Source organism: Sorex araneus, chromosome 7 (genome assembly GCF_027595985.1).
Source record: "Sorex araneus isolate mSorAra2 chromosome 7, mSorAra2.pri, whole genome shotgun sequence".
NCBI lineage: Eukaryota > Metazoa > Chordata > Mammalia > Eulipotyphla > Soricidae > Sorex > Sorex araneus.
Window position 1 is genome coordinate 35823375 of NC_073308.1, and position 23637 is coordinate 35847011.

General features: G+C 60.9%; 1 protein-coding gene across 3 annotated transcripts in view; it reads right to left on the reverse strand.

Moving 5' to 3' along the window:
• SYT2 (synaptotagmin 2) overlaps positions 1–23637 on the reverse strand; it is a 108275-nt gene that overhangs the window by 31822 nt on the left and 52816 nt on the right. The window contains exon 1 of one of the 3 annotated variants that reach the window (XM_055144263.1): positions 12777–13293. The exons of the other annotated variants lie outside the window; for them this stretch is intronic. The gene's annotated coding sequence lies outside the window, so the exon portion shown is untranslated. Of the gene's footprint in view, positions 1–12776; positions 13294–23637 lie in introns of those variants that run through there. 3 annotated transcript variants of the gene reach the window in all.

Genomic DNA, 23637 nt, shown 5'->3' on the forward strand with positions numbered 1-23637 from the left:
CAGACAAACTTCACAGCACCCTTTCCACCCTGTCTCCGGGCCCTGTGGGCACAGCAGCCCCTCCTGCCTGGGCTGGGGGGCGCCCCCTTTCGAACATGGTTCCTCTGGCGGCAATGGCTTTGGGGGGTAAAACACAAGCTCCAGGTGGGACGCACGCGTGCCCTGAGCAGGTGAAATGAGTCACCTAAGCAAAACGCTCTGAACAGACATGAAACTCAGGTTCTTTCTTGGAAGCGCTTCTGGTCCCCATAAAAGAAACTGAAGTCATTTTCCTGGAAATGGCCTGAGCTTAGAACCCTGAGCCCTCCCCACCATCTGGAATCTTCCTCCATGAGTCCCAGCCTCGCGCTGCTGCTGAGTCTGAAGAATCAAGTCTGGAAAGAGATGCCCTCAGGACACACAATTTCTTGCCTCAGTCGTTTTGCTTTAGTTTGGGGTTTTTTTCCCCCCCCTCTTCCTTTCCTTTCCTTTTCTTTTCTTTTTTCTTTTTCTTTTTGCATCTGGGTCACATCCAGCACAATGCTCAGGGGTTACTCCTGGTTCTACACCCAAGGATTATTCTTGGTAGTGCTCAGGAGACCATATGGGATGCTGGGGATCGAACCTGTGTGCAACGCAAACGCCCTACCCGCTGTGCTATAGTTCCAGCCCTGCGCTCCTTATTTCTGGCAGGGGTCAGGCAGGGATGGGGCAAGAGCGGAGGGGCTGGAGTAGGAGACTGATTCCCGAGGGCCTGGAGTGCCCCACCCAACCCACTGTGGCCACCTCCTATGAGTTGTGGGGTGCACGCGGATGTGGCCCAGTCCAGCGCCGGCCCCTTGAGTCGGGGGTCCGAGGGGCTGTGAGGGAAGTCAGCCTGGCTCAGCTCTCCGAGGCTCATTAGAGGAAGGTGAATGTTGAAGAATGTCAGAGCAGGCAGCTCATTAAGCCCACGGAACTTAAAAATAGTGAGGTGCTCACTCCGGGGGGCGGGGAGCTGGGGACTGGCATCCCAGCGCATCACCCCAGAGGCAGGAGCAGCCACCTGGGGCGTCCGTAGCCCCGGGAGGAGTGCTGCTTGGGGCTGCGCCAGGCAGTTTGGGGAGCAGGCACCGGGAGTGAAGGTGAAGGCAGGCGGGGAGGCATGGAGAGGCTGCGGGCCCCCGCCCAGCCTTGCCAGCGTGACTCGGTCTCTTCAGAGCCACCCTGGCTGTGCACTGAGGTATCCGACGCCCCGCAGCGTCCAGGACACACAGAGAAGACTGCGGTGGCTGCTTCCCGGACGTCACAGCACAGCAGGGCGAGCCCCGGCTGAAGGTCGGGCGAGCGCTGGGCCGGCTCCCACACCCGCAGCCTCAAGGGTGAGCCCAGGCCCTGCTGTCCAGCCCACGAGTGTCCCTGGATCACTGGATCACCGTCACTGTCATCCCGTTGCTCATTGATTTGCTCGAGCGGGCACCAGTAACGTCTCCATTGTGAGACTGTTGTTACTGTGTTTGGCATATCGAATACTACACGGGTAGCTTGCCAGGCTCTGCCCTGCAAGCAGGATACTCTCAGTAGCTTGCCAGGCTCTCCGAGAAGGGCAAAGGTATCGAACCCAGGTCGGCTGTGTGCAAGGCAAACGACCTACCCGCTGCACTATTGCTCCAGCCCAAGTCCAAGTCCCTGGATAAGGGATGAAATAGACCTGAACCCAGAGCCCCTCATCCCGAGAGCACAGAGATAATAGTGAAGGGCAGCTAGCCTCAGAAACACAGGGACCAGGGTTTAATTGGCGTTAACTCAGACAGCAAGGACGCTGGGGCCAGAGTGAGAGGACAGCGGGAAGGGTGTTGGCCTTGCATGCGGCTGATCTGGGTTAGATCCCCAGCACCTGATACGGTTCCCTGAGTCTGTTAGGAGGGACCCCTGAGCACAGAGCCAGGAGTAAGCCCTTAGCACTGCTGGGTGTGGCCCAAAAATGGAAAAGAGAAAGGAGGAGGGGGGAGAGGAGGAGGGGGGAGAGGAGGAGGGGGGAGAGGAGGAGAGGGGAAGGGAGGAGAGGGGAGCTCGCCACCCAAGAGGAAAGTTCAGCCGCTGGAGCACCTGCTTTACGTGCTGGGTCCCCAGGCTCCATCCCCAGCCCCACATGGTCCCCGGAACACGGCAGGGAGCAAGCCGCAAGCACAGAGGCAGGAGAAGCCCTTGCACACCCTGGGCTGTGTTCCAAAGCTCCATCACTAAGCATCCCTGGCCAGGGAGGCGGCTCAAAGGACTGCAGCATACTCCCAGCATGCTTGGGGTCTTGGGTTCGAGCCCTGACACCACAGGGTCCTTCAAGCACCACCGGCTCTGCTGGCTCCCATCACAGCATCCCCTGAGCATGAGAGAGCCAGGCCCTAGCCCCAAGGGTTCGATCTCCCCTCACGAGTCACTCCCAGGTCTGTACACACGAGAAACATCCTCTTGAGAAAGCTCTGAACGACGCTCATCCAGAGTTATCCAAGGAGGAAGAATCCCCAAGGTCCATCAACTGGTCAATGAACCAACCCGTGATCCACCTGCACAGGGGACTGTCACTCAGCAAGGAAGAGGACAGCAGAGCTCTGGTGCCTGCGACCACAGCCCATGCCATGAAGATATGACAGAAGCCCCCAAAGATCCATGTGCGTGGCCCCACTTTGACTCTCCGGAAGAGAGCAACCCGAGTCGGAGTCGCCAGGGGCGGAGGTGAAGCAGACTGAAATAGATTTCACTGTGGAGACACACTCGGGCACGGCTGGTGCCTGAATTTATGGCCCATGAACTATCTTTCCATGACGTTCTTTAAGTCAAAACTGTACAGTAAAGCGGCCATCTTGCTGGCAGAGAAATGGCCTAACGCCACTTCTCCGAAAGAACATGAGGGGCTGGAGTCACAGTACAGCGGGGAGGGCATTTGGCTTGCCTGTGACCAGCCTGGGTTTTATCCCCGGCATCCCATATGGTCCCCGTAGCACTGCCAGGAGGGATTCCTGAGTGCAGAGCCAGGAGTAACCCCTGAGCACCACCGGGTGTGAGGAGGAGGAGGAGGAGGAGAAGGAGAAGGAGAAGGAGAAGAAGGAGAAGGAGAAGGAGGAGGAGAAGGAGGAGGAGGAGGAGGAGGAGGAGGAGGAGGAGAAGGAGGAGGAGAAGGAGAAGGAGAAGGAGGAGGAGAAGGAGAAGGAGGAGGAGAAGGAGGAGGAGGAGGAGGAGGAGGAGGAGGAGGAGGAGGAGAAGGAGGAGGAGAAGGAGAAGGAGAAGGAGGAGGAGAAGGAGAAGGAGGAGGAGGAGGAGGAGGAGGAGGAGGAGGAGAAGGAGAAGGAGAAGGAGAAGGAGAAGGAGAAGGAGGAGGAGAAGGAGAAGGAGGAGGAGGAGGAGGAGGAGGAGGAGGAGAAGGAGGAGGAGAAGGAGAAGGAGAGGAAGGAGAAGGAGAAGGAGAAGGAGAAGGAGAAGGAGAAGGAGAAGGAGAAGGAGGAGGAGAAGGAGAAGGAGGAGGAGGAGGAGGAGGAGGAGGAGGAGGAGAAGGAGGAGGAGAAGGAGAAGGAGAGGAAGGAGAAGGAGAAGGAGAAGGAGAAGGAGAAGGAGAAGGAGAAGGAGGAGGAGGAGGAGGAGGAGGAGGAGGAGGAGAAGAAGGAGGAGAAGGAGAAGGAGAAGGAGAAGGAGAAGGAGGAGGAGAAGGAGGAGGAGGAGGAGGAGGAGGAGGAGGAGGAGGAGGAGGAGGAGGAGGAGGAGGAGGAGGAGGAGGAGGAGAATATGATATTGCCAAACCTTCCCAGGAGATCTCAGGGGTCTTCTCAAATAGGAGCGGGCAGGGTCCCCTTTCTTCCTGAAGGCCCAGAAACCTGTAGTCACACCCCACACCCTACAACACAGCAACAGCCCAGCTGCACAGCCGAACCTCATCAATCTGTCAAGCCACCAAACTGTTCCAGATCTACAGCTCCTGGACCATGCAGTCAATTTCGTAAGTATGAGACCTCCAAACTCAGAGTACCGCCAGGCCAGCAGGACCACCGCAGACCTGATGGGCAAGTTGTGTCGAGCACCAGACTCACGGGCCTCAACAGTCACACCGGAGGCCCAGGCGGCACCACCCAGCACAGCGGACCCGCAGGCAATGACCTCAGTGTCATGCGAGACACAGCAATGATCACAAGTTGACTTTTACTGATCTACGTTTTGATAATTCCGCCTGGCTTTGTGCTGTAACAAACAACGTGAAGTAAACTTCTTTGTGTCTGCAAGGGGGATAGACTGGGGTGCTGGGTAGGAAACTGGGGACACTGGTGGAAGGAAGGTCACTCCGGTGGGGCGATTGGTGTTGGAATATTGAACGCCTGAAACAACTATATTATGAGCAGCCCAGTAAATCATGGGATTATAATAAATATGTGTTTTTTAAATTATAAAGCAAGGGAGTGTCCATCGCCACTTCAAGATGAGGCAATGAGGGGCTGGAGCAATAGCACCTCGGGTAGGGCGTTTGCCTTGCATGCGGCTAACCCGGGTTCTATTCCCAGCATCCCATATGGTCCCCCGAGCACCCCCAGGAGTACTTCCTGAGTGCAGAGCCAGGAGTAACCCCTGAGCATCTCCGGGTGTGACCCAACAAGTAAAAACAAAACAAAACAAAACAAGATGAGGCAATGAGACACGGAGAGAGATGGGGCAAGTGTTCTGAGTCTGACTCGTAAAGGGCCTTGGGCTTGATTCTGGCCTTGGGCCTAAGTTTTTGTTCAATTTGAGGCTCAGGGCTCATTCCTGAAACTTCTTCAGAGACTCAATCTGTCTTAGACTGGTGGAGATCGGGCCAGTATTACAGGCGCTGCCACCCCCCACCCCCACACACACACCCCCCAAACCCCAAGGAGGCCACTGGGACTGTTCTACGTTTACCCAAGTCCTTCGAGCTCCCAGAAGGGTGAGATCTGAGGTTAAGGCCAAGGGCACAGAGCTGGCCACCACAGACTGGTGACCCACTCCTTCGGGAAGACAGGAATGGGCAGATGGGATGCAGTGGACTCGGGGCATGAGCTCATGGCCAAGTCTGAGGTGACCTTGGCAACCCCGCTGTGGGGCTCTTCGCACAGTGCCCTTTGGGAAGAGGCTCTGAGGAGGGTGTGAGCGGGGCAGTCTGACCCTGAGTCACTAGGAAGGAAAGTGGCATCCTTGGACTCCGCTGTCCTCCCTGTGACCAGCTCAGGACTCTGTGTCTCCGCATTCCTGGCGGAGGACCCGGATGCTATTCCCTGGAAGTCGTGGCCTAATTAGCAGCCCGGCACCATTAGCTGGTCAGCTGGCGTCACCGTCACCTCAGAAAGGAGGAGGAGAAGGGGAACAGCACTCCTTCTCCCCTAGGTTTTGACCACCGTGCGGGAAGGTCACAGGCTGAGGGGTCCCGTCTGGACCTCCCTGCATTGCAAACAGCCTGAGTCAGGCAGGGGAGGGGGGGCAGAGAGGCTCCCCTGTGTCTCCGAGGACGGTACACATCCCCATATATCCCACTTGGCGATGTTTTCTCACTGGCCCTCGGAGGACTACGGGGTGACCCAAAGCTACCATCCTTTTCCGGGCAACTGAGGAAACACAAACCCGAGAGACCCAGACATTGCCCAGAGGGACGCCGGCAGCAGACAGTCCTGCATTCAGCCGTTTGTGCAAAGTTCAATGCCAGACACCACCGCACTCAGCCAGCACACAGCCAAGGTGTGGCCCTGAGCAGGCCACCAGCAACCTCTTCTGTGCCCAGACGCTGTAGGTGAGGGCAAGGGGCATTGTCATTCTCCTCCTTTCAAAGAGACCACAAGGTTCAAAGATGGGGAGATCTATGGGCTGGAGGGGTAGCACAGTGGGTAGGGCGTTTGCCTTGCATGCAGCCGACCCAAGTTCGATTCCCAGCATCCCATATGGTCCCCTGAGCACCGCCAGGGGTAGTTCCTGAGTGCAGAGCCAGGAGTAACCCCTGTTCATTGCTGGGTGTGACCCAAAAAGCAAAGATGGGGAGACCTAGCTTACTTGGGGCAGGAACTTCATGGTGGTTCCAAGATTCTTATCAAACACAGCCAATGGGGGCAGGCAGTACAGTGGGGAGTGCACTTGCCTTGCTTGCAGCCCACCTGGGATCCATCCCTGGGTCCCCATATGGTTCCCTGAGCCCCACCAGAAGTGATCCTTGATGCAGAGCCGGGAGTAAGTCCTGAGCACAGGCCCAAATACAAAACATAGCCAAGCCTTGCCCCCTCCTCCTCCCAGGCTCGGGGGCTATTTCTTCACCTCCCTTTTAGCTTTTGTTGACTTATTTTTGTTTCTAGGTCACACCTGGCAGTGCTCAGGTGCTACACCCAACTCTGTGGGGGCGGGGGGAAGGGTGGATGGACGGGGGGTTGAAGTGCTCCATGAGGAACCAAACCCGGCACTCAAAGATGCAGAGTGAGTGGTCCAGCCCTCTGAGCCATCTCCTTGGCCCCCTTTCTATTTTAAGGAAGATCATAGAGCCAGAGGATGGGACAGCACGTAAGGGGCTTGCCTTGCATACAGCTGACCCCAGTTTGATCTGAGAACCATTTATGGTCCCTGAGCACCACCAGGACTGGTTCCTGAGTGCAGAGCCAGGAGTAACCCCTGAACACAGCCGGGTGTGGCCCAGGAATGGAAGGAAGGAAGGAAGGAAGGAAGGAAGGAAGGAAGGAAGGAAGGAAGGAAGGAAGGAAGGAGGGAGGGAGGGAGGGAGGGAGGGAGGGAGGGAGGGAGGGAGGGTGCCCCCAACTCCCAAGGGAGGGAGGGAGGCCATAATAACACTAGCTATGTCTCCTAAGGATTGTGTGCTCTTAGAGCTTTATAAATATATTAATACATTAAATCCTGATACCAACCCTATGGCATACAAACGTATTCCACTTAAAGATGAGGAAACAGTGAGACCAAGTGCTTAAATAACTTAGCCAAAGTCCCACAGGAATTGGGCTTTGCAGCAAGCAACGGCCCTGGCATCCTAGTGCCCCCACTCCCCACCCCATACACCAAGGTCCCCTGACACCCGCAGCTCAAAATACGGCAGGTGCCGGGGGTCAGCGGGCGGGGTGCGGGGCAGGGCCCAGGCTGCAGGCAGCCGATCCCTGAGGCACCAGCTGCCCACAGGTCCCGCCTCGGCCAAGCAGTGGGAGCCGCTTGCAGGCAGGGGCTGGAGGCGGGCAGCCTGGGCCCATGCCCGATGCGGGCAGAGCTCGGAGACACGCCGGCTGTGAGGCTGGCACCCCGGCAGCACCTTTCCTGGCCGGCTGAGCGGGGCTGAGCGGGGCCGAGCGGGGCCGAGTGGGTCGGCTCCGCATCGTCCTCGTCCTCTCTCCGTCCCCCCTAAAGGAGCAGCCTCCAGCCCAGCGTGGGGGACCCCCGCTCCTCCCCGGGGCAGCAGGCAGCCCTGACCCCCAGGAACACCACTGTGGGCTCCCTGGCGGCGGGCGGAGGATCCCCTCCTGAGGCCCACCCTGGTCCCCTGAGCACCACCAGCAGACCACCCTGCCGGTCGACAGCCCCCACGGGGGAAAGTCCTCCTCCACCTCACATGCCCCCCTTCCCACCACGGTGCAGCCCCCACCCCCACCTCAGTCCAGGGATGCTGGTGCCTCCAAAGGCACCTCTGGTTAAACAAGAATTCCATTCCCGTGGAGACCTCGGTCCTCCTCCTCCCAGAACCTCCAACCCTCTAATTACACACACACACACACACACACACACACACACACACCAGACACACACAAACACACAAGACACACACACCAGACACACACAAACACACAAGACACACACCAGACACACACAAACACACCAGACACACACACCAGACACACACAAACACACAAGACACATATACACACCAGACACACACAAACACACCAGACACACACACCAGACACACACAAACACACCAGACACACACAAACACACAAGACACACACAAACACACAAGACACACACCAGATACACACAAACACACCAGACACACACACCAGACACACACAAACACACAAGACACATATACACACCAGACACACACAAACACACCAGACACACACACCAGACACACACACCAGACACACACAAACACACAAGACACACATACACACCAGACACACACAAACACACAAGACACACATACACACCAGACACACACAAACACACCAAACACACACACCAGACACACACAAACACACAAGACACACACACCAGACACACATACACACCAGACACACACAAACACACAAGACATACACACACCAGACACACAAACACACAAGACACACACACACACACAAACACACACGCACACACCCCAGAGGACAGGGAGGAGGAAGAAGAGGAGCGGCCAAAGGGAGAGATAACAAAACAAAGGCCGGGAAATTTGCTCCCAGCCTCTCCTGACCTGCCAAGGACTCTCCACCTCTCCGCTGGGCTCCGGGCCCAGCTACGGAAGGAAGCTTCTCTCCCGGCTCCTGCCCAGCCCCGCCGGCTCTCTGCTCGGCCGGCCATCTGCTCCAAGGCCCTTCTGCAAAAGCGTCCAATGGCCCATTTCTCTAGGGAGCCGCAAGCTGGGGGTGGGGGTGGGGGAAACACTGAAAACAGGGGTCTGGGATGTCCCCATGACGCTCCCGCCAGGGTCCGTCACAGCAGGAACCCCAGGACCCTCTGCAAACCCCAAGCTCGCACCCCACCTGCCCGGCATCCCTCCCGCCTCCCCGACGTCAGCTCCCTCCTGGCTGTCGCTGTGTGGCCCGGCAGCGGGGCCTGAGGGGCCGCCACTGGCCTGGCCGCAGACCTGACCTTGCCGAGTTTGTGTCTTTGCGTTCTTCTCTCGCTGGCGGGCTGGCTGGGGGGGGCGGGGGGGCTGACCCAGGCTCCCAGCAAGGGCAGCGTGCAGAGCCCTGGGGATCCACGACCCTGACTCTGGACACCCCTCACGTGTTCCTTTCATTTCCCCAGACCTCAGTGTTGGGGTCAATACAATGGGAAGGTTGGGGGCAGTCTCCTGGCCAGATGGTCCTAGCCAGGACTGTGCTCTTTCTGCAGCCACCTAGGCACTGTGCCCAGGCTCAGGTGCGACTCCTTTTTGATCTAGTTCTTAGAAAATTAGGGGGGTAGGGGCGTCTGCCCACCCAGCCACGTCCTGGGGCCTGCCACGTCATTAGCTCACACAGAGTCGCTGTGGGGACCGAGAAAGGGGCTCGGCTCGGGCTCCCTTTGGGGTCTGGCCGTGACCTTAGCTTCATTTCTTTCACACACACCCTCCCGCCCCTGCCCCCCCTCACCCTGCCTCCTCTTATCGGCACTCACTGCTCAGCCTTTATTTTGCTGGGTATGTTTGTTCATCTATTTTCTGGCCTCTGGCATGCACACCAGTGAGCACTTGAATTCCAGATGGGGAGACTGCTCAGTGCTCGCGGGGACGGGAGGGGGGGAGCAGAGAGGCCGGAATAAGGGTCTGCGGATACAGGTGTCGCCCCATCTCTGGAGCTGTGGTGCTGTGTGAGCCTGGGCCAGGAGCTTCTCCTCTCTGAGCCTGAATTGGAATCAGTCACTGGGTGCGAAGGTCCCTAAGGCCCTGCCGGTGCCCGACGCTGGGTTCCGCCTGGCCCCTCTGTGTGCCTAGTCTCCAGGCCCTCCTGGGCAGCTTTCCTCCTGGCCCACGGGGCAGGAAGGCCGCCCCGGCTTCTCTCAGCTTCCCTGCCTTTCTCTGGCAGATTCCACTCAGCCTGCAGTGCCCAGCCCCCCGCCTGCCCCCTCTGCCGGCCCCAAGGAGCAGTGCATGCAAATTCCTGCGGCCCTAGCCAAGAAGAGGCTGCAAGTGGCCAGTGCTGTCTGGGAAACCTGAGCATGGGAGTGACCTCAGGGCTGGCGCTGACCCCACCTCTCCCCCAAGGAGACCCTCTGGAACGATGCAAAACCTCAGCAAGCTCTTCCCTTCTAATTTTCTTTCATTTTAATATTTTTAATTTGTTTATTGTTTGGGGGCCACACCCGCAGTGCTCAGGGCTGACTCCCGGCTCTGCACTTGGGAATGACTCCTGGCAGTGCTTGAGGGACCATAGAGGATGTCAGGATCAAACCCAGATCAGCTGCATGCAAGGCAAGTGTCCTACCCACTGTGCTATCTCTCTGGCCCCCACGCTCTTTCCTTGGCAACATCCCATTCACACTAGAAACTCTCCCAATTGTCAGGAGTTTTGCATCATTTATTCCCATGTGATCTTCATTAGGCCCCTGAGATGTCCATTGTATTATCCCCATTTGATGCGTGTGGAACGGCGAGGCTCAGAGAAGTTTAGCAATTTGCCCAATGTTACACAGCGAATAAGGAAAGAGTAGCAAGGGGGAACCTGGGTACCCTTGACTGAGAGACAGGGCTGATGGCCTTTCCCTCACCTGTCACAGGAGAGTGAACCCCAAAGGACTCCAATAAACTCAGACTCTCCACCCCCAGCCTCCACCCCCAGCCTCAGCGAGGGCACAATCCTCAGGACTGGGAAACAACGAGGCTTAAAGGGTCTTTTGTGCACAGAAATCAACCTTTTACCATGAGAAAACAGGCTGCTGGGGTACGACTTGCCTGAAGTCACACACGGAGCCAGGGCACCCCTCTGGCTGTGTCCCCCATGAGCCCTGGCTCTGGTGTGTGTGTGTGGGGGGGGGGGGTGAAGAGTCCCATCCTGAGCCAGGGTCCGGCCTCTCCTGCTGCCTCCTGTGTGGACCCGCAGGAGGGAGGCCCCTGGCTCTGGGAACCCCGTCTCACCCCTTGGAGCCAGCATCAGGCCCTGCAGGGGCAGACAGTGGGGAAGGGCCCCCGGCCTGGCCTGGGACGTCTGTGCTGCGTGTTGATGGGACTGTTGATGGACACGGGGGACGGGGCTCAGGCTGCTCCGAGACCTCAGTCCACCCTGCAAGCCCCTCCCTCATCTGTCCCTGCTCCCCCTGCACACGCTGCTGTCCCCTACCAGGGTCCTGTGTGCCCACCCTTCTCCATGGCACATACAGGCAGGGAAGAGGCAGGGAAAGTTCTCAAGGTCACAGGGCAGCGGGTTAGGAACCCACCCCCCCCCCCCCCGCCCCCGCCCCGCAGGGCGCCACATCCCATGGGATATTTTGTCTTCAGGTGTTTCCACTCTCGGGACTGGGGCTTGGAGAGGGGCCATGTCTCCTGGTAACTGAGATGGCAGCCCCCCGCCCATGCAGTCCCCTCCCCGGAGCCTCCCGCGCAGAGCTGAGGGGCTGCAGGGCTGGAAGTGCTGGAGTCCCGCCCTCTTCACCAGCTGGTGAGGAGGACACACAGCCCCTGGCCAAGGTCACACAAGGTCACACCTGGGGGCACAGAGCCAGGGACGCCTCTCAGTCTCCCCCAGGAAACCAGGACTCTCCCCGCCAGCCCCCTCCCGTGGCACCTCAAGAAGCTGTTCCCCCTCCTGGGGACAGAGTTGCCCCTCGCTCTGACATGGCCTGTGGGGCTGCAGGCTGAGGTGCTCTGGGGGCCTCGGGGAGATCCCTACAAACTCCCTGCCAGGGTCCCAACTGAGAACAGGCAACCCTGCCTGGGGGCAGGCCCTGGGGGCCCCTTGGCCCGACCTTCGGAGGTCCTTGGCACCCGCCCTCTGTCCCTGGGAACTTGGCGGCAGGAATGGCTCTGGCCCGTGCAAAGAGAACGCAGAGACTCAGAAAGCCAGGCCCTCGCCCCAGGCAGCAGGCATCCCCGGGCGCCAGGGGTCTCCGCCAGCCTGCGGTTTCCCCAGGGGCCCCATCACCGGAGAAACCAGCCGGTGAGGTGGAACCTCGTGGAACCGCACAACGGGCCTCCCCCGCAGGCCCAGGCCAGAATCTTCAGGAGCCCTAAGTTCCAGCCCCCCCATTTCCCAGATGAAACTGATGAGTCCAAGACGGAAGTGGACGGTCCAAGGTCATGGGCGGGGTCAGAGCGATAGATGCTTAGAAGCTTCCCGAATCCCGAATGCCAGCGCCTCTCTGCCAAGCGAACCCTGTGCTCCCTTCGAGAGGCCTTCGCTCAAAGACAGTGAATTCGGGTGCCCAGGCTCAGTGCCACGCGCCACTCGCTTCCCGCCGCCCCCTCCGCCCACACCACCCAGTCCCCATTCCCAAAGGGGCCACAAGGCCCCGGGTCCCCAGGTTCAGAGATCCGCAGCAGCTGGCCCAAGGTCACACAGCAAACTGAGCAGAGCATGCGCTCCACCGTCCGGGGTGGGGGGTGGGGGGCCTTGCCTGCGCCCCCAGCTGCGCCGCTTCCCGCACCCTCGGGGGGGGGGGGGGCCCGCTGCCCCTCCAAAGCGCCGAGCCGAGGCGCTTGTAGGAGTATGAAAAAGTTTCAGGGAGACGCAGGGGCGAAAGGTGGAGCTGCCCATCCCGGCCTGGACGGCTGCGACAGGGTGTGGGGGCGGGGGACTAGGGGGGCGCGGCTGGGAAGCGAGTTCCGAGCGCTCCACCCACGGCCCCCGCGCACCCCGCTCTGCGCCAAGGGCTCCTGAGCTTTCACGGGGGGCCTTCCCGCTCCCCCTCCCTCTGGAGGGCGCCCCGCACCCACTTTCCTCCGCGCACCCACTTCACCCGCCCGCCTCCTCGCCTCGCCCCACGGGGCCGGCCGCACGCGCTGGAGCTGCTGGGCGCGCCCCGGGGAGGTGGACCCAGCCCCGGCCTCTCAGCTGCTCCCCGCGCGGGTCCCCGTCTCTCGGCAGGAGAAAAGAGGTCGGGGGGTTCCCTGGAGAGCCGAGAGCACCCCCCGCTCCGCGCCGGGAACTCACCGGGTTATTCCGACGCAAGGCGGCTCTCGGGGTCCAGCGCCCCACCTCGGGCTCCGTCCCGCACTTTGTTCTACCAGCCCTGAGCGCCGAGCTCAGAAAGTCGGGGTGTCCCGGCTCGGCTCGGCTCTCCTGCGTGCGCCCGCGCGAGCCCAGGCCCTCGGGGTGGTCGCGGGGGCTCGAGGCGCGGCTTTGCTCGGGACGGGGCGTCCCTGGCCGGCCGCCCGCGCCGGGGGCTCCTCGGGGCCGGGGCGCAGGGCGAGGCGGGGCCGCCGCGGTCCGCTCCTGCACTCGCGGGCCGGCCGGCCGCTGCGGCTCCTCGCTCGCTCGCTCTCTCGCGCTCTCTCTCCCGCTCTCTCGCTCTCTCTCTCTCTCCCTCTCTCTCTCGCTCTCTCTCTGCAGTAGTAACAACCTGCTCCGCTCCCCCGCCCGCCGATTGACATGCGGCGCACATCCGCCTGCACACAGTGCGGGCCGGCCCCTCCGAGGGCGATCCCCGCAGAGCGCACGCAGCGCCCCCGCCCCCGCCAGCCCCGACGCGGGGGCACCGCGCGCGCCCCCCCTGCGCCCGTCCCGACGGCCGGTGGGGAGGGAAGGAGGCGGGAGAGAGAGGGGTGGCCGGGGAGGGGCCGGTGGGTGCGACAGGAACGCGGTGTGGGGGACACGGGGCGCAACCTATAGCCACCCTGGAGAAGTTTGGGGCGAGCCGGGCCGGGCCGGCGCCCCCGGAGTCCCACGGGGTTCCCGGGACGATGCGCAGGCGTCCCCGCCCGCTCGGTGTCCTCCTGCGACACTCCCCACCCTGCGCCACCCCCCAGCGCTTCCCGGGCCTCTGGGGCGGGGACTGGGGGGGAGGGGACCTCCCGGCGGTCGGTGGGTAGGAGGGGGCCGATTTGCTTCAGGGGAGACGGATGGTTTTCCTGAGTCGGGAAAGGAGAGAAAAGGGAGGGCGCCAAGGAGTGGTGGAGACAAAAGGCTGATGGGGAGAAGCTGGGCAGGGTGTGGAGCCCAGTGAGCGCCGCCCCCACTCCCGCTGTCCCGGGGGGCGGGGTCCCCCTCACCCTCAGCTTCTTGGGGAGGGAAGACAGCGGCGGGACCCAGGTCTGCGCGCCCAGATTCCGCGGACAGACCCTGGGATGCATCACAAGCTCGTTCTCAGGGCCGGGCCTGCACCACCTCGACCCCATCGCTCCCCTACCCGCCCCGCAGGCATGGAGGGGCAGGGGGGCTGCAAGCCCGGTCTCCCCGCCCCCCAGCCCCCACACCAGCAGGTTTCTGCTGGCCGTCCCAGGACAGCCCTCCCAGGCCTCGCCCCAGCGTCCCGACTCTCCGCACACTGCTTCCCCGCATGCTGGGAATCCAGGCGTGTTTGGGGTTCGTGCACAAAGTGATGCCAGCCCCTGAAACCTTCTGTGCGTGCGGAGAGAGCTTCCCGGGGGTTCCCGGGGCTCCCTGGTGATGCACTGAGTCTGGCGGGCCCCAGGAGTTCCGTACCTGGAGCAACGCCCCTCCACTCCCCACCCCGCCCCCACTGCGCCCCACTTTCCCCCTCACACTGCTGCACTCCCAGAGCGGCCACCGCAGTGCTGCAGCGCCCGCATCCCAGCCGCAGCGCGGGGCTGGAGCCGCTCTAAACGCAGCAGCGGCTCAGACTCTGCAGAAAACGCTGATTCAGGGATTTCCAGGCTGCAAGCCACGTGAGCCCGCGAGTGCTGTCCGCATACTGGCGGGCGTCTGGGAGGGTGGGTGTGCATGCATGCATGCCTGCGTGCGTGTGTATGCACGTGTACATTCATGTGTATGCATGTGTGCATGTGTGTGCACGTGTGCACGTGCGTGCACATGTGTGCATGCATGTACGTGTGATCACATGTGTGCATGTGCGTGCACATGTGTGCATGCATGTACGTGTGATCACATGTGTGCATGTGCGTGTCCAGGTCAAAGGACAGAACTGACTGCAGAGCCTCTAGCCTTAGTCAAATGGAAGAGAGGAGCAGGAGAGCAAGGTCAGGGGCTTCGGGGAGCCAGGGAATCCCCCTGCACACCCGGCTACCATACACCTGAGGAGACACCAGCTGGATGCCGAGTCTACCCAGGAGACCTGCCGCTTTGCTCCACATTTCCTCTTTCACCCTTTGGAAATCCTTGGGCCAGAAGGAGGGAGGTGGGAGGGAGAGGAGGGAGGGAGAAGAAGGAGGAGGGAGGGGGAAGAAGGAGAGAGGGAAGAGGGAGAAGAAGGAGGAGGAAGAAGAGGAGGGAGGGGAGAGGGAGAGGAGGAGGAGGAGGAGAGAGGAGAGAGGAAGAGGAGGAGGGAGGGGAGAGGGAGGGGAGAGGGAGGGGAAAAGGGAGGGGAGGGGGAGGGGAGAGGGAAGAAGGGAAGCAGGAGGAGGAGGGAGTAGGAGGGAGGGAGAGAGGTGGGAGGGGAAGAAGGGAGGGGGAAGGGGGAGAGGGCAGAGGCGGTCTGGAGGAGGAAGGCGGGAAAGGGGACTCAAGTTTAGCAGGATGGTTTCCCCTTGGACTTGAGACCAACTGAGCTGAGGGTCCCAGGACACCTGAACTGTGGGGGAGCTGAGTGACCGGACCCCAGCCCCGCCTCCTCCAGGACAGGAATCTGGCCTGGCCTTCCCCCAGCCACCAGCCAGCAGTTCTCACTAGGAGAGGCCCGTGGGTGCCCGGGAGCCTGTGCTCTGTCTCCCCCACGCTCCCTGCCACCCCTGCCTGCCCCTCCTCGGGGTCACTGGCAGGGACAGGGCCACATCCGGGAGGAGGAGGGAGCACTTTTTCAAGAGGCAGCTGTGGCTTGCTCAGAGCTCCAGGGAAACCCCTAAAATGGGCAGCGACCCCTGGACCTTGGATTTCACTTGCTGCCCCTCAGATGCTGTTGTCACCATGCCCAGGGCGGCGGGGGGGGGTAGGGGGACACACTGGGCTGCAGTGTCCCCAGATCACGCGGCGGGATCACACGCAGCAGTGCCAGCTAGCATCTGGCATGTGGGGCGGTGGCAGGGATTGGACTCGTGCCTCAAACCTTCAAGGCAGGTGCAGTACCCCTGAGCCACCCCAAGGCCCTTCACTTGCCTCCTCCCAACACCGCAGGAGACCGGGGCCGGGGGGAGGTGTGGCTTCTCACTCCCTGGAGCCTAGGAAGCCAGGGTGGGTGGCTCGCCCAGGGCCAGCCGTCAGAACTGGGCCCTGGACGCTGGGTGCTGACATCCCAGAGCGGACACGGGCTGGCCTGCATGCCCAGCTCCTCCTGTGTTGCTCTGCCGCCCGGGGTCGCCCCTCCTACCTGCCTTTGGTGCCCGCATTTCTCTGTGGTTGCTGTGTGCCCTCTGGATTCAGGTGGCACTGCCACTGCTCCTGCCCGTGGCCCCACTGTGCCCCTTCCCGCCACAGAGCCTTCCACTGGTTCGCCCCCCCCACCCTGTCCTGAGGACAGTTCCTACTCCTCTCCAGTGTGCCCTCCTCATTTCTTATTCTTATCTTTTCTCCCAGTGGACCCTGAACCCCAGGAGGGGAAGCCCCCCTTCCTCCCATTTGACCCCACGGCTGTCACTGTCACTGTCACTGTCATCCTGTTGCTCATCGATTTGCTCGAGCGGGCACCAGTAACATCTCCATTGTGAGACTTGTTACTGTTTTTGGTATATCGAATACACCACAGGGAGCTTGCCAGGCTCTGCCGTGCGGGCGAGATACTCTCGGTAGCTTGCCGGGCTCTCCGAGAGGGACGGAGAAATCGAACCTGGGCCAGCCGCATGTAAGGCGAACGCCCTACTCGCTGTGCTATCGCTCCAGCCCATGGCACAGACAAAAATCATAATCATGAAATCGTAGAGCTCCTGAGGCTCGGCGGCCTGGGCTCCTGGCAGTGCCACCTGAACGCTGTGTGATCAGGAAGGGCTCAGAGGAGCTCCTGACGCCGCCCGGGGCTCTCGGCATCCGCGGGGTCACTGGCCACGGCCCTCCGCCCCCCCCCACCAGCGCCCTCCAGCGGAGATCAGGCTGGACCCTGAGATGTCAGCAGCTCTGCTCTCTGCCTTCACCCCTACTCTCTCTCCGTCCCAACACTCCAACACCCTGCATTCTCTCCTCTCCTCGCACCCAGCGTTCTTCCCACCCAGGTGCCTCCTGACTCCTACCTTCCCGGGGCCCCCACAGGCGGGTGCCCCGTAACCGTGGGGCTCCTGCCCAGGCTTTGCCTCTTCAAGTCCAAAGAACAGTGGCCCAGAGAGGCCCCCAGCACAGGCCGCCCGCAGAGCTGGGAACACCAGCAGCTCCTCCCACAGACCAGGGCAGGACCCCACCCCGCTGCCCACTCCCCACCCCTGCCCCTGGGCACACCCCCAAACAACAAAAATCCCCTCCTACAGAGCTGGTGCCCTAGCATCCCGGCACACCCCCGCCCAGGCCCACCCTGGGAATCAGGGACGCTGGTGAAAGTGGGGACCACGCGGGGAAGGGAGCCTGGACATGGACAGGGCTGACTCCCTGTCCCGGGTCCTGCGGAGCCCTTGGACTGCTGCAGTGCCCCCCAGCCCTGCTCTAGCACGCCCCCTCTGTGCCTGCCCCAGAACAGAGCTCCAGCCCCTGCTGAGTGAGGGGGGGACGGAACAAGACAGAAGGGAGGGGCCGAGGAAAAGCCGAGAACAACTTCACCTTGACCGAGTTTCCTCCCCGCTTCAGGCCTGTCCACACAGAAAAATGACTCTGGGCCCTTCTCTTCCAGAAAGGCAGGGGCCGGGGCGCTGCTCAGGCCTGAACCCTGCCCTCTCGCAGGCCCCCATCAGTGCTGATGGATGCGGCTCCTCTCCCCCTCTGCCGACCCTCCCCCCTCCTCCGCATCTCTCCCCCACGCTGCCCTGCTCTGACCGCCCCTCCCCTCTCTGCTCTGCTGTGTCCTCCCCCCTCTCTTCTCCTCCTGAGTCCTCCTCCACCCTCCTCCCTGGGTCCTCCCTCCTCTCCCCTGGGTCCTTCTCTTCTCCTCCCCCACCCCTCCCCCCCTCCACTTCCCGGAGACTCAGACCAGCAGCCCTGATGCATCTTCAGAGCAGTCAGCGTGCATCCTGTCTCTGCCCCGCAGTGGTGGGATGGTCTTAGGCAGGTCCCGTCACCTCTCCATTCCCGTCTGTGAAATGGGAAGGAAAGTGCCCCTCACGCAGTGCCCGAGCCCTGACTACGGTGAGAGTCATCAGGCATGAACATCTGAGCACCCCTCAGGACCTGAGTGGCCGCCTGTGCAGGCTGGAGCTCCCTCAGTGCGGGTTGGGACGGCGGGTCCGTTGGCAGATGAGGAAACAGACAGAGAGCCCCCATTCCTCCCGAGCCTGAGCTCTGCGCCTTGAGCGGCAGCTTGCATCTGTTCGGTTTGGGGGGAGAAGTGGGCTGAGCTGAGACTGCCATGCAGGTGTCAGCCCTGAGGGCTATGCTGGCATCCTTCTTCCGGAGCGTTTCTTTACCCACAGGATTACACGGGGACTCGGCAAGGGTACCCTGAGAACAAATAAATTGAATGGTGCCTGCAGATCAACTCCAGGTATAATAAATGTACGGGGTGGTCTTTAAAGAGGTGGTTTTGGTGGCTAGAGACAGTGCAGGGGTAGGGTGCTTGCCTGGCATACAACTAACGCTCCAGAAGTGATTCCTGAGCAGTCGGGAATAAGCCATGAGCACTGCTGGGTGCAGCCAAGAAAACAATTAAAAAAAAAAAAAGGGTGGGAATTTTAAGAGAGGGCATTTGCCTTGCACGCGGCCGACCCAGGTTTAATCCCTGGGATCCCGTAGGGTCCCCCAGGCACTGCCAGGGGTAACTCCTGAGTGCAGAGCCAGGAGGAGCCCCTGAGCATCGCCCCCAAACAGAAAGCAAACAAATCAGCGGAGCAGGTTTCTGATCAGACACGTCAGCGGACAAACCCTTGGGCTTCAGCCCCGCCCCCCAGGTGGGGGCTCTGTCTTAGGCCGACTCTGCTCTCAGGGCTATGGAGTCCCAGTGCTGCTGAGACGCTCTCAAGAGCCCTCACTAAGCCTCACACTTGACGCTGGAAGGCTCACTCACGGCTGTGAGATCCTTAACGTGGCCTTCCCCAAAGCGGTGTGTGATGGGCAGTGTCGGTGGGGGGGACCCCCAGGGACCGCAGAGCCCAGGGTGCTGGGAAAATGGAGAACCGGGCGGGGGCAGGTGCACAGGCGGTGGCCCCCGCAGGGCAGCTGGGGACAGTGGGGGTGCCAGGAGCCAGTGCTGGAACCGTCAGCTGGAAACACAAGCCCGGGTGAAGCCGCACTTGCAAGTCAGCTGTGGGGGGCTCCCAGGGCATATGCCCGGGGGCACAGGGGAGAGGTTCTGTGCAGAAGCAGGAAGCTCGTTGGCGCTAATGAAGTTCGGGCACCAAAGTGAGGGTGAGGTGGCCAGGAAGCAGACAGACGGGGTCTACTGTTTGCTGTGTGCTGGGCACGCAGCCAGGGTCTGTGTGAGTTTACAGCTGGCATGACCAAAGCTGCAGGAGAGATTGTTGCTCTCTGCCTTTTTGTTTTTCTTTTTGTTTGGGGGCCACACCCGGTGTTGACTGGGGGTACTCCCAGCTCAGTGCTCATGGTCGCTCCCAGCAGTGCTCAGGGGACTTTGCGGTGTTGGGGATCAGTCCCGAGACTCCAGCCCGCTGAGGTAGCTCCCCACCCCACCCCGTTTCTTTCAGTGCCAGGCATGGAACCCAGAATCTCATGCGTGTGCGGCAAGTGTGCTAATGCCGAGCCACGTCCCTGCATCAGGCTTGTTCTCAGTCCCACTCCACAGGCAGGAAAACAAAGGTCGGGATGAGAATGGCTCCTGAGTCGGCACATCTACAGAGCAGCAGGTGCAGGACTTGAACTCTCCTGGTCATCGGCTCCAGGGGCAGACCCTCGAATCCTTGTGAGTCACCAACCAGTGTCAAAGGCAGGTCCTTCCATTCCTAACAAGCAATTGTAGAGAACTGAGGACCAGTAGTCCTTCCATCCCACCTTACATCATCTGCATTGGCCCCATTGCACAGACAAGCAAACTGAGGTGCAAACATGTAAATTCTATGCCCAAGCTCACAGCCTGGAAGCACCAGAATCCAGACCAAGCCCTGGGCTGAGGCTGACAGTTCACTCACCTCTGGAGGGGTGACGTGACTTACCCAAAGACCCTACAGTTACCATTAGACCCTCCCAGGCTGCTACGAATCCGGGGCAGGCCGTCTTCCCCGAGCGCAAGAACAGATCTGTTCTCTCTGTTCTGGGCCTTCTCGGCCCCTGTAGACCCAGGGCAGACTCACTGGTTAGAGGGAAAGGGAGTTGGCAAGTCTTCTCAGAAAATTCGAGAAGCCAAAGTCGTCATCATCTCCCAACAAGGGCGGGGGTGTAGAAACTGCAGCCTGTTTTCCTGTGTGAGCCTCGGGGCTCAGGTGAGCCAACCCACACCTGAGCCAGGACTCCAGCCCGTCCCAGGAGGCAGCTGCCTCAGGCTCCATCAGGAGCGCCACCAGGTGGCAGCTTCAGCGCCACCTACTGGTGAGGAGCATGCATGACAGGTGCGGCCGGCGTGGAGAGGGTGCTGCAGAAACCCAGGTCCAGCCGGGCTTCTGGTTCAAGATGGCCACATGGGAAGATCCTGGACTCATCTTCTCCCACCGGCACACTCAACCTACAGCCGCGTACAGGGCATTTTCCCCTGCGAGGCACAAACCCCACGGCAGGTCGGAGTTGGTGTGGTTGGGTAAGGCACTTGCACCTGACTGCGCGGGTTTGATTCTCGGCACTGCCAGGAGTAAGCCCTCAGCGCCGTTGGGGTTTGTGGTGGTGGCTGTTGTTTGGGGGCCACACCCAGCAGTGCTCAGGAGTCACTCCTGGATCAGCACTCAGGAGTCACTCCTGGCGGGCTCAGGGAACCCTATGGGGCGCTGGGGATCCAACCCAGGTTGGAGGTGTGCAAGGCAGACGCCCCACCCACTGTCCTGTCTCTCCGGTTCCAGCCACGAGCATCATTGCGCGTGGCCCAACTCCCCAACCTCCCCCAAAAGAAGATAGGGAAAAGAAACCTACGATGATTCCAAGGAAACTTTTCCATCAGAGACCCTCTTGCCATAATTCCCAGCCCAGCACATGGCCCCGCAATGGGGAGGAACATCAAACTCTGGAGTTTCTGCTTGAGTGAAGGGCTCATGCCCCACATCTAGCCCAGGCAGCTCAGTCTGTGCAGCGGCGAGTGAGAACCGGCTCGTCCATGAAAACAGCTCCCAGGGAGGCCAGACCGCAGCCTCTCTGCCCAGTGCCACAGTGGTTTAGGTGCCACAGGTTCACATGGGTGTGCATGTGGGGCTGGAGCAATAGCACAGCGGGTAGGGCATTTGCCTTGCACGTGGGTGACCCGGGATCGATTCCCAGCATCCCATATGGTCCCCCAAGCACTGCCAGGAGTGATTCCTAAGTGCATGAGCCAGGAGTAACCCCTGTGCAACGCCGGGTGTGACCCAAAAAGCAAAAAAAAAACCAAAAACCATGGGTGTGCATGTGGGAGTGTGTGTGAGAGAGTGGGTACGTGCATAGGTGCATAGGTGTGAGTATATGTGAGTGTGTGCATGCGTGTTGGTGTGGGGTGGCGCTAGGCCTCCCATGTGCAAGGCTTGAGCCCCTCTGCTGAGCTGCGCCCGGTGCTCTGTGTGACATGAGAGCTGAGACTTGACGAGTGAGGCTCTGTGGCCTGGACAGTGCAGCAGGGTCTTCCCCCCCCCCGCCCCGCGGCCCCCTCAGCAGCCCTTTCCCAGAGCTCCCATGTGGCCAGACCCTTCCAATGCTCCCTGGGAGCCACGGCCCTGCCTACACCCCACCTCCACCGCCAGCCATGCGCCCCTGACCCCAGCTCTCCCCTCCTCACCGACACCCCCCCCAATTCCCCGCCTTGCTCTTTTTACACGGAAAAGGGGCGAGAGGCCTGCTCTGCGCACGCGGCATATGTCACGTGGTCGAGTGCCTGCCCAGAGTGGCCCCCGTGAGCGGAGTGGGGGACTGCTGAAGCCACCCCGAACTCCGCCTCCATCTCCAGATGGGGAAACAGGTTGAACGGGGGAGAGGGATAGGGGGTGGGCACTCCACTCAACCAGCTACGCTCTGGGCAAGCCGGTCCCCCTGCCCTGGGGTTGTCGCCCACCCCTGTGATAGCCAAGGATCCCCCAGCCCGAGGAGTCTGACTTAGGGTCCCAGGTATGTTCCCAGATCAACTTGCAGTGTGACCTTGGCACTTCGACTCTGGTGGCACCTCAAAGTCTGAGAGCTTGTCATCCGAGAGCTTGTCGTCATCAGAAAGGCCAATGAGGTCATCAATGCCAGGTGACCTCAGGACTGACAGCTGACATTTTTTTTTGTGTGTGTGTGTGTGGGGGGGGGAGGCTCCAATGCAATGCTGCGAGGTCCTGGGAACCAATCCAAGTCCTTCTCAGCCGACTGGGCTAGGGGCTCAGGGGCGGGCCAGGACCTAGTGGTGTCAGGACCAAACGGGGCGGAGCACTCCAGGCCTGTTTCCTAAGCCACTCTCTCGCCCCAGCCCCCAACAGCCTACTTTGAACCAGCTCTCGCCCCAAGAGCCCCTCCCTGCCTCCCACTCCAGACCCCAAACGGGGGGAAATTAATTGAGTGTTTGAGTCTCTTCCCTTGCCCAGACACAACCGAGTTTACTGGGGAAATTAGGGTGACATTGGTGCAAATAATTGAGTGTCTTTCCCTGAACGGTCTGCAGGCCCCGTTGCCTTAACCGCTGCTTAAATGGATGAGCTAATTAACTGAACTAATTGCTCCTGGGGACTAATATTTCCACAGTCACGTGGCCCGAGAACCACGTTCTCCCAAGAAGGCCGCCCCCACTTCCTGTTGGACCAGGTTTCTGCTGAGCCCGTTCTCAGCCCCTGTGTCAGTGGGGGGTGTTGCAGATCCCCTTTCTCCAAGCTCCGTCCGCGTTCCAGCCCCACCGGTTCACTCAGCCACCCAGCAGCTGTGCCTGGGCACACACGCACTCCACGTGTCAAACGCTACTCTAGACTCGGGGCACCCAGCAGTGAGCAGAACCACAGAGACTTGGGCCGTTGTGGGGGTGCTGTGCGCGGAGGGAGATGGTCCCAACCCTGTGAATCCCCACCCCAAGAAGGGGTGAGGCCTGGTGCTACATACAGAACAGTCCGGGAGATCCTGGATGGCTTCCTGGAGAAAGTGGCACTGAATCAAGGGCTGGAGGCTGGACAGAAACCAAGCGGGCAGAGGGGAGGGGAGCGCAGCCCGGGAAGGCGAGAGAGGATCCTGGCTCCAGCACGGTGCTGGTGAGAGCGCGAGCAGGGCGGGAGGAAGGGACCCAGGGCTGACCGTGGGGGGCTCTGGCTGGCTGGGTGAGCTGAGGAGACCCGTGACTCAGCTGTCACGCGTAGGGTGCGGCCTTGCGGGTGGGCCCTGGGACCCTGGGCCAGCTCAGGGGTGCCGGAGCGCCGCCCTGCTGGACACCCCGTTTCACAGCCAGCCTGCTGCTGCTTTCGTGGCTGCACTTTGCTCTTTAGTTATGGGGCCTCCTCCAGTGGTACTCTTGGCTACTCCGGGCTCAGTGCTCGGGGCTGCTCCTGGAAGAGCTGGGGGGAGCTGTGTGTGTAGCCAAAGATCAAAGCTGGGGCTCCTGCATGCAAAGCGCATGTGCCAGGCGTTTGAGCTATGTCCCTGCCTGTTCTGCTTTTCGAGTTCAGTCACCCGAGTTCTTTCTGTCCCTTTCTCTCCTGTAAACCAACAGCTGATAAGTACCTGCGAATCTCCAGTGACAAGAGAGATTTTGATTCAGGCGCAAGGGACCGCTTGACAGTCAGCCGTGCTG